This window comes from Nyctereutes procyonoides, unplaced genomic scaffold (assembly GCF_905146905.1).
Source record: "Nyctereutes procyonoides isolate TBG_1078 unplaced genomic scaffold, NYPRO_anot_genome, whole genome shotgun sequence".
Classification (NCBI taxonomy): domain Eukaryota; kingdom Metazoa; phylum Chordata; class Mammalia; order Carnivora; family Canidae; genus Nyctereutes; species Nyctereutes procyonoides.
The window spans coordinates 40,297,715-40,306,813 of NW_026575140.1; the positions used below are offsets into that span (position 1 = coordinate 40,297,715).

Consider the following 9,099-nt stretch of genomic DNA (forward strand, 5'->3'; position numbering starts at 1 on the left):
TAAAACACACCATTTCGGCTATTAGGTTGCAATTTTTCATGGCCACCCCATAATATCCTGTCATTCCTTTTATATACATCTTCTATGGTTGACATGATGGATTTATACAAGGGTCCTAATGCAAGAGTCAGCAAACTTCTCCTAAAGAATCAGAGAGTAAACATTTTAGGCTTTGCTAGCTATATAGTATCTGTCTCAACTATTCAACTACTGCACTTGTAGTGAAAAAACAACCACAGACAATATGTAAATGAATGGGCTTGACTGTATTCCAGTAAAACTTTATTTTAAAAAATCAGGAAGTGGACAGGATTTGGCCTGTGGGTCTCAATTTGCCAACTCCTGATCTAATGTATGTGAAGTGCAAGAAAGATCTCTAGTTGCCTTTGTACACAGTTGATGGTGAAAGCCTGGGTTTATCTGGACTTTTTCAATGCTCTTAGATAGGTGCTATATTTTATAAAATTTTGGCAGCATGAAATCAAAAAAATAAGATTAGATAGCCAACTTTTAATTAAGAGTGAAGGGTGCATTTTCTCTCTTTGTTGCATATGATAGGCTATAGATTGCTACTGCTTTAGGAAAAAGTTGGAAACTGTGAAGTGGCATATTACTAGACATACTACTCTTAGTTACATAGTTTAGGCAAGTTACTTAGCTTTTTTTTTAAAAAAAAAAGATTTTATTTATTTATTCACGAGAGAGACAGAGAAAAAGAGAGAGAGAGAGAGAGAGAGAAAGAGAGGCAGAGATACAGGCAGAGGGAGAAGCAGGCTCCTCGCAAATTTGCCCAATGTGGGACTGATCCCCAGACCCAGGACTACACCCTGAGCCAAAGGCAGATGCTCAACCACTGAACTACCAAGGCGTCCCAGTTACTTAGCTTCATAAGTCCAAGTTCTTCTTCCATAAAGTAGGGACATATCTTATTGGCTTAGTGTGATGATCAAATTATATAATAAATGAAAGACAGCCGAGTTTCTAATGGAGCAAACACTAAAGTAATAACGAGATGTAGATAAGGTCATAAGTAGGGATCTTGGCATATGAGTAAACATAACAGTATGGGAATAAAAACACAGGTGAATGGTGAAACCCTGAGCCCCTGGCTACTGGAAGTATTCAAGTAAAGACAATCATTTTTTAAAATTGTATATTTGATAAAAAGGAACAGGCTGGACTAGGAAAGGCCCTGAGTTTCTGATTTTACATTTGCAAACTAAGGACAAAGCCAGGATGCATAGGGACCACTTAATACTTTCATTTAATGTTTCCTGTCAGGGCTGGATAAAATATTTTGCATTTTAAGGAGGGATCACACTACAGTGAAGGAAGCATGGTCTTTGGCACCAGAGTGAATTTGAAATTCCAGCTCTGCTATTCTGTTTGACATTAGGCTTCATCTCATTTATTCAAAGGGGATCATAAAAAAAAAGGGGGGGATCATAATCCCTAAAATGATTAAATTAGTACACACACACACACACACACACCTACACCCACACACTGGTTACTGGCACACAGTAGACAATGTTACTTCCCTTCCCAGCATTGTATTTTTATCATGAGTATCCCTTATTCATTCCATGTATCACCCCAAATAAGGTTCCTACCTAAAATTTCTCCCTTAATCCTCCCATTTTCTTAATCAGGAGCAAAATAAAGTTTCTATCAAGTGCTCACTGACATTACCCTGGCATCTGAACTATTGGATATGACATACAAAAGAACTTTAATGTGTAGACATGCTAATCAGAAGGGAAATGTCAAATCTGCATACATTTCAAGTGACCCAACAATATTTACCTTCCAGCTAAGTCTCCTATTTTTCTGACAATTGCCTCATTGAGGAAGTGACTCATTCAGCATACCAAACCCAATTCCATAAGAGAACTGTACCTCAGATTGGTTCGAGAGCATCAAAAAGATGAATGTCAGTGCCTTGCAGTTCATAACAAGCCTAATTTGATTTGACAAATGATGTTGATTTTGAAGGGGTCACTAACCATTAGAACTGCTGAGGACAAAGCGTGCCTTGAAGGTGGATCAAAATTGAATGTTTAAACAGTTTGTTATGCAAATTTGCTTTCCACCTGTCAGGAGTGGGTAAAGGATCAGGACAGAGAGTTGCTGGTAAGGCCATCCGCGGGATGGATGACCACCTGGCACAGTCCTTGGTGGCCGCACAGAGCAGGCTTTGCAAAACATGGCCAGTTGGTCTGCCATTCTCATTTAACCAAGTGGAGGGTCAGGTAACCCCATTTCCACGAGAAGACTCAAGATGCTTCACCTTTCCATCCCAAAGCCCCTTCTCCACCCCATCAAAGAAGGTAAGAGTAAATCAAACTCAAATCAAGCTTCACCAGGACTGAAGATTCACCACTCCCCACTAGTGAATAATCAACGTCTCCAAGAGATAAATGGATCCTCTGGAAGACGAAATTGATGTCCTCAAGGATGCCAGCCTTTCGAAGTGACAAGGCCTCCTTCTTGTTTCTCACGCCCATGGGAAGGCCTTCCTCTTGATAACCACCTGCTCTCCATTTTAACTGAAGACTTATTTTGTTTTTCAGTCAACGTACCTTTAAGGAAGTCTGTGCCCTCATTGATGGCCCAAACAGTGACTGCAACTTGGTATTTGTTCCCTGGCTGCTGGCATCACAGCCCCATTTCCTCCCTGTACTCAGTGCCACAGGAGGCCAACTATCTACCTCTTTCTGTTTGAGTTTTTTCAAACATCACCACCGAGATGGAAAGGATGTACCCTGCTTGTTCTCTCACCTGGCTGGAGCCTGAACTGAAGTAGGTTTCCACACATCGGGCAGAAGTACAGAAATCATAACATCCCTGTGCAGTTCCACTGCCCCCTAATATCTGCAGCAGTGGAAGTGTTACAGGTGTTAATATCTCACTCATCATATTATGTTCCCTACACTCGATTTATGATTATCAAATTGGTCATGGAGGGCTTTGTGAGCCATGGTAAGAACATTTGCACCATCTTAAGTGAGGCAAGAAGCCTGGGGAGAATTCTGAGCAGTTTCTTATTTTACAACTTATGGACAACAATATGCCCACAGAGGGCCTTCATGAAATAATGTATGTATAAAGCACATAGCCCAAGACCTGTTACATAATTGGTACATAATAAATGTTAGCTACCACCATTATGAACATTAAATTCATAGCTTCTTTACCTTGGCCTTTGCATTATGTTTTATTTCATTTCTCTTTCTTTGGGTGGAAGGGAGAGTACATAATAAATCGAAAGGATGCCCTTGCTCTTATAAAACTGATATATACTTATGAATAGTCTAACAAAAACCTAACAGTTCCAGACGACACATGCTTTTAGCAACTGAACCAAAGCCAGTGTCCTTGTTTTTAATATCTTCATGGCGGGAACTAAAAGAACATTCTGTGACTAAAGCAAAGTTAAAGCCGGGCATGATTGGCCTTTGCCCATTAATTCAATCAACAAATATATATGGAATACTTCTATAAAGTACAGTGGCTTTGAACCTAAAAGCCCTGGTTCAAATGTCAGCTCTGTTGTTTATTTAATGTGTGACTGTGAGCTTGTTACCCAATTTCTGCAAGTCTATTTCCTCATCTTCAAAATACTTTAGAAGGGACTCTTTTGTAGGGTTTAAAAAGATGAGACAAAAGAACATAGTATCTCTTGGTGGAAGAGGTCATAGAATAATTTTTTTAAGTGTCCATTACATAGACACCTATCATCTTTCTAAGTGAACAAGTTGTTAAATCAGAATAATTTGGTTTAAAGTTTACCACCCTAGAAAATTTAATTTCAACAATTGAGTACCTATTAGTAAAAGCACTCTACTAAGCCATGAGAAAGATATAAACCTAAATAAAGTCTGGCTTAGATAGGGCTCTTTAGGACAATGTCTTAGCCCAACAAAGCATGCTGGGAAACACATGAAAAAGAAACACCAGGTTATGACCAGGGCTCCAAAGCAGATATATAAACCAACCCATTCCACAAGTTCCTGTCTTGTTTACCTTCATTGTTATTAACCCTTACAATAATTTTCTAAAGTAGGGATTCCTGGGTGGCTCAGCAGTTTAGTGCCCACCTTCAGCCCTGGGTGTGATCCTGGAGTCCCAGGATCGAGTCCCGCATAAGGCTCTCTTCATGGAGCCTGCTTCTCCCTCTACCTGTGTCTCTGCCTCTCTCTCTCTCTCTCTCTCTCTCTCTCTCTGTCTGTCTCTCATGAATAAATAAATAAAATCTTAAAAATAATAATTTTGTAAAGTAAATAATATTATTATTTCTCTTTTACAGATGAGAAATGGAGGTAGAGTATGGTGACGGCACTTATCCAACATTTTCCAAATGGTAAGTGGTCAGGATGAGTTCTTATTTTACTTAATACTGAAAATATTTATACAGTACCTACTCTGAGTCAGATATTTTCCTAGGGGCTGGGGCTACAACAGGGGGCAAAATGCTCCTGACCTTGTAGAGCTTACATTTAAGATCTGAACCTAGATCTGACCTTTCTAAAACCTCAGTCTTCCTACCAAACACAATGCCTTCTTTCATTGCATTGGTGCTATCTGGAAAAATGAACCTGACCCCAATTCAGTGAGTTATGATGTTCCCATTAGGCCATTTTCATTCCCTTTATGTTTTAATCAGAACACTTGCTTAAATTAAAATATAGCTTAGTCATGCATATGATCTTTTTCCCCCAATATTTTTTTTCATGAGGCTGTCAGTTTTGCAAACTGGCTTGATTTACATAGATATTTGATCCAGAAATAAATTGAATTAACAATTTAAAATGCAGAGCAGAAACGACTGCCAGTGTGCTAATAGCTCCATTTTCCTGATTAAGAGGGCTTTCTCTAAGATGGCATAAAGAACAGAGCCCTCTTTGGACTAAAATTCATTTGGACAATGGTCTTAGAAGAGATAGAGTCTAGGAGAATGCTGTCTTGTCTGAGGAAGAGACATCTACCCCAACTCCTGCTGCCAGGCTAATTTTCAAAAATATTACTTTGTGCAGGTACTTGGTCATAAGCTTTTGTGGTTTTCTATGCCTGCAGAATAAAAATAGCAAACCCCTAACATTGTCATTCAAAGTCGTAAATTTTTCTGTAGCTTCTTTAGTCCTATTCCTCTCCCTGTCACTTTTCTAAGTCCTGGGAGACAGCATATTGGAGTTTGGACCCCATTCTACTACACAGCAAAAGTGTTACCGTAGCCAAGTCATTTTACTTCTCAGAGTTTCTGTTTCATCTTTATCTATTCTTTAAAGGGAGACAGTGAAATTCATCCTCCCCTTCTCTTAGATTTGAAGAAAGGTTCAACTGAGCAAAAGATTTTGGACACTGTAAAGCACAATACACAAACCACCTTGATATTGATCTTCGTTCCACTCATAGTGACAACTCTTCTTCCCACGCATGCTCTCTTCTCCCTGTCTATCTAAATAAGAGCTGCCTTTCTTCAGAAGCTTGATTCTCAGAGAACTCAGCTCTTCTACCTATCCTAGCCCTCAGGAATCCTCTCCCCTATTGCTATTGCCATAGTTTTGTTCACTTGGCACTTGGTCTTTGCTGCCTTTACGCTGCCATTCTTCGGCACTTCACCAATTAGTCTGTAAACCCTGATAAGGGATATATCGAATTTTGTACTAACTTGTGTTCATGCATAACACTATAATTCAGATTCAACTAAGCTTTATTGAATGCCTACGATGTGCCTGCTCTGTGTCAAGGACAATCGTAAGTGCTTGCCCATTTGCGGTTTCATTTATTCCTCATAAGGTAGATCTTACTATTATTCACATTTTACACAATGGAGAGGAGGATTCAGAGGAATTAACTCTTTATTGTTCCACATCTCGCAGCTAGTAAGTAGCAGAGCTGAAAACTGGTTCTGGGACAGATTTCGAAGCCCATGTTCTTTCCACTAAATTATGCTGTCTCCTTTATTAAGTGTCGGCTGATGCCCATCCTAATCGTGATGATGGTAGGTAACTGGGGCATCAAATGGGGTCTCTAGTAGCTCAGAGCACTAACCATCTGGACCTGATTATAATTGACCATACGGATTCATAGCTGACTATTCAACCTATAAATATATGTTTCTCTGGCTTTTATTTTTTACATAGGTTAAACACATAAAAAGCCAAGGAAATGATATGGAATAAAATGTATAATTCAAAACTTAAATGACCTTCTTATTATCATTATAATTTTAGTTACTTTTAACTCCTTGTGCCTTAGTTTCCTCATATGAATAATGAAAATATCCATAACCAACCTCAGAGGGTAGTGCAAAGATCAAATGAGATGTATAAACTGAAGCCTCTCTTCAAGTAGTTTTTGTAACAATATAGGCATACCTCAGAGATAATGCAGGTTCAGTTCCAGACACTGCAATAAAGCAAATCTCTCAATAAAATAAGTCAAATCAATCTCCCAGCGCATATGAAAGTTATGTTTACACTATACAGTAGTCCATCAAGTGTGCAATAGCACTATGTCTTTAAAAATAATGTATATACCTTAACTTAAAAATATATTACTGCCAAAAAATGTTAACCATCTTCTGAGCTTTTATTTTTTTTTCTTCTGAGCTTTTATGAGTCATGATTACTAATTACAGCACACCATAACAATTATAATAGTAATAAAAAACTATTAAATATTTCAAGAATTACCCAAATATGGCACAGACATGTGAAGTGAGCAAATGCCGTTGGAAAAACAGTGCCGACAGACTTGCCCTAGGCAAGGTTGCCACAAACCTTCAACTTGTAAAAAACAAAAAACAAAAAACAAAAAACCATACACAATATCTGTGAAGCATAATAAAATGAGCTATGCCTGGAGTGGGGAATGAGTAGGAATAGTAACCAGTCATAGGTAGTTAATTCTAATTTATCACTTGGGCCAGTACCAGGCAAATATTCCCTTTGTAAAATCTCTAAGAGAATAACCTAGGCAATAGAAGAAGACACAGGAATTTGTATGGAGATAAAAATGGTTAAAACTACTTATGAAATAAAAGTAAACTCTTAATAGAAATCTTTAAGGATCTTTAAAACCTGCACTCTAGGATGCTTTCTGTTACTAAATGATTTATAGCATAGGTTTATATGTTGTCAAGGAGGCTCAAGAGGCCACTTTTGAATGGGTTGGTGTGAAATTTACTTACACATCTAATACTTCTAAGTACATATCCATACATAATTACAGAATGGGGTGAGGGAGTCGGGGTATGTTGGTCAGCTCAAGCTGCTGTAACAGAATATCACAGACTATGTGGCTTAAATAACAGAAAATTATTGTTCATAGCTCTGAAGTCTAGAAGTCCAACTCCAAAGTGCCAGCTGATTCGGTTCCTGGTGAGGTCCCCATTCCTGGTGAGAGTCCAGTTCCTGGTTATCAGTCTTCTTGCTACGGTTTCATGTGGCTGACAAGATACTAGCTTTCTGATCTTTTCCTATAAGGATACTAATACCATCAGGAAGACTTTACCATTCTGACCTCATCTAAACCCAATTACTTCCCAAAGTTCCCACCTCCATCTCATTGGAAGTTCAAATTTCAACATATGAATTTGGAAGGGATACATACATTCAGTCCATAGCATAGGCAAGATGAAATCATAAAGATGAGTGGTATCTTCTTTTCTGTCATCAGAGTAACTTATATTTCAATGGTGTGGCCATCTGTGTGTCCAGAAAGACAAGAAAAGGAGCCCAATGGAAGCATTCTGATTAGAGACACAATATGGGACCAGTAGGAAGAAATGTTTCCATTATAAATACATGAATAAATTGGTACATAATATATTTACCTGACTAAATTTTTTACAGTAAGACATTTATTTTTAAAAAGAAGGAATTCTTACATAAAATTCTAATATGTAAAGAGTAGGAGTGTAGTAAATCCAGTTTAAATGGTGATACAGAGACCAAATTTGCTTACTTGGCCTCTGTATTCATCTGCTAGGGCTGCCACAGTAGAATATCATAGACTGGGTAGCTTAAATAACAGAAAATTATTTTCTTCTAATTCTGGCCCAAGATGAGAGTGTCAGCAGGGTTAGTCTGTGGTTAGATTCTCTCCTTCACTTCCATATGATTACATTCTCACAGCATCTTCACATGGACTCTCCTTTGTGCCAGTATGCTTCTGGTACCTCTTCTTCTTTCTATAAGGACCCAGGCCTAGAGAATTAGAGCCCATCTTTATGACCTTATTTAACCTTAATTACCTCCTTCCTGGCCCTATCTCCAAATACAGTAACATTGGAAGTCAGAGCTTTGACATGAATTTTGGAGGGTTACAATTCAATCCATATCAGCCTCCTCCTTGCCTCTCACATGGCCTATAAGGCATTTTTGAAAAACCAAATATAAGAATCCATGGGAAACAATACAGAAGTCACACTAGTCCACATCCTCAATGGATCGCCTATATCACCCAAACCTTCTGAAATCTCACAATGTGTTGATCAGTATTTATCATTGGCTTATGCCTCTTTTTACTAGGACTAAAGCAACAATAAAAAGAGAGTAGTTTAGACAAAGAGATCTGATTGATATGAGATCACTTACTTACCAAAATATACCTACTTCAAGGGACATTTTCTCTGGACATGGTCAGCTTGACCAGGTCCACACAGGTCTTTAGATTCTATGATGTTGAACTTTTCCATGCTGTCTACAGTAGTCAACAAATGTCCTGTGTACATACAAAAAGGTATAGATGAGACTTTATTTCACCTTCCTTTCTAGAAGTTTAGGTGAAACCTCTTGATTGGCTGGGGCAAAAAAAATACAAATATCCTGACTTATATTTTGTATCACCCATTAAAATCAGATCCTATAGAGGAAAGATGCTCAGTCTTGGTGAAATGTCTACAAGTGTACACAAAATACTTCTTTCCTCTCTTACACACACACACACACACACACACACATAAACACCAACACACACAGCTGGAGTTTAAGGCAATATCCTACACATCTAGGAGTGAACAAACTAGTTAATGAGGAATTCTCTAAGGAGACCACTTAGCTCGTTTTTGTCCACTCTGACCATGATAATTTT

The 9,099-nt window shown here is 38.3% G+C and overlaps 1 long non-coding RNA gene across 1 annotated transcript in view; it reads right to left on the reverse strand.

The window, feature by feature from the left end:
• Positions 1-8,712, reverse strand: part of LOC129497574 (uncharacterized) — a 47,721-nt gene extending 39,009 nt beyond the window's left edge. The window contains exons 1-2 of the long non-coding RNA XR_008661963.1: positions 8,608-8,712; positions 7,618-7,712 (exon numbers count right to left, since the gene is read on the reverse strand). This is a non-coding gene — a long non-coding RNA (uncharacterized LOC129497574). The remainder of the gene's footprint in view (positions 1-7,617; positions 7,713-8,607) is intronic.
• Between the last annotated feature and the right edge of the window lie 387 nt (positions 8,713-9,099).